Consider the following 1,586-nt stretch of genomic DNA (forward strand, 5'->3'; position numbering starts at 1 on the left):
GTAGGCTATCCTTTCTCCAGCGGATCTTCTCGAGCCAGGAATTGAACTGTGGCTTAGATGGTACAGCGTCTGCCTGCAGTGCAGAAGACCCGGGTCCAATCCTTGGGTTGGGAAGATCCCCTGGAGAAGGAAATGACAACCCACTCCAGTACTCTTGCTTGGAAAATCCCATGGACTGAGGAGCCTGGTAGGCTACAGTCTATGGGATCACAAAGAGTTGGACATGAATGAGCGACTTCACTTTCACTTTCTAATGCATTGAAGGTGGATTCTTTACCAACTGAGCTATCAGGGAAGCCCAAGGCAACAAAACAGTTGCCCAACGTGTGGCTCGAACCCACGACCCTGAGATTAAGAGTCTCATGCTCTACTGACTGGGCTAGCTAGGTATGACTTATTGAACCATATAGTCAAATGCACATTTTCTTTTGACAGGGAAAGAGCATATTTTTCATATGATATTAAGTATACAGTGACAACCAAAGTGTTTTTCCTCCTATTCTTTGTACTGTAAAGGTAAATATCTTTAATATATAATACTTAATACAAGGGACTTCCCTGACAGTCCAGTGGTTGGGACTTCGTCTTCTAATGCAGGCGGTGATCCTTAGTCAGGGAGCTTAGATCCCACAGGCCTTGTAGCCAAAAGACCAAAACATAAAACAGAAGCAATACTGTAGCAAATTCAGTAAAGATTTTCAAAATCATCCACATCAAAAAATCTTTAAAAACGATATTTAATACAAATAGCTGGGCAGTCTATATTCTACCTCACTGTGGCAATTGGAGACCGCTCATTTCTTCAGCTTATTTTGCACATGCATCATTTTTAAAAGAATTGATCACCTAAATATGCCAACAAAGCCTAGCTATAAGGCAGTTATCATAAACTACCAAAGTTTTTATTAATCATTTTCTTACATACTCTAAAGAAAATTCTAATTTCCAAACTTTTAAATAATGCTTGGCATTTGTTTACTTATGTATGTTTTGAAAAGGGTTAGAATTGAGTTTGGTCAAGATAGAAAGTTGCTAAATAATTCACTTTTTTTTAATAACTCATTTTATTACATAAACTTCTCAATTCTCAAAGTCTCTCTCTCTCTCTCTTTTTTTTTTTTTTTTTTGTCCTGAAATCTTAGTAAAAAGACAACGTATAAACTGAGGAAATTCTGGTGTAGCATTTCCCTGACGGAAGCAAAGAAAAAAAATGTAAATAAGCCAAATAAATACAGAGAATGTATGGTTGAGTCATTGGGGGAGGAAGATTAGTATCTGTCTCTTTAGGCTCCTCACTTACACCTCCACACACATACACAACCTTTATAACCACATAAACATGACCTTTACCTAGGGTTGTCAGAGAAAATACAGGACACCTGCCTAATTTGAAATCAGATCCACAACAAAAAATTGTCTCAAATATCAGATATATTTGTATTTATTAAATCAACCCTTCCCTACAAGCATCCTCTCAGTGTTGTGGTGAAATTGGTCTGTTCAAGCTCAAAAGAGTTGATCATTAAGTTTTCTGGAAGTTTGCAGTCTGGTTGACATCAAGATGCTGGTTTGAAATTGGCCAGAGT

General features: G+C 37.8%; 1 non-coding gene across 1 annotated transcript; it reads right to left on the reverse strand.

Moving 5' to 3' along the window:
* Positions 1-316: 316 nt before the first annotated feature.
* TRNAK-CUU lies at positions 317-389 on the reverse strand. Its single transcript has one exon. It is a non-coding gene; the product is annotated as a tRNA-Lys (tRNA).
* Positions 390-1,586: the final 1,197 nt, after the last annotated feature.

The sequence above is a fragment of the Bubalus bubalis genome, chromosome 23 (genome assembly GCF_019923935.1).
Source record: "Bubalus bubalis isolate 160015118507 breed Murrah chromosome 23, NDDB_SH_1, whole genome shotgun sequence".
NCBI lineage: Eukaryota > Metazoa > Chordata > Mammalia > Artiodactyla > Bovidae > Bubalus > Bubalus bubalis.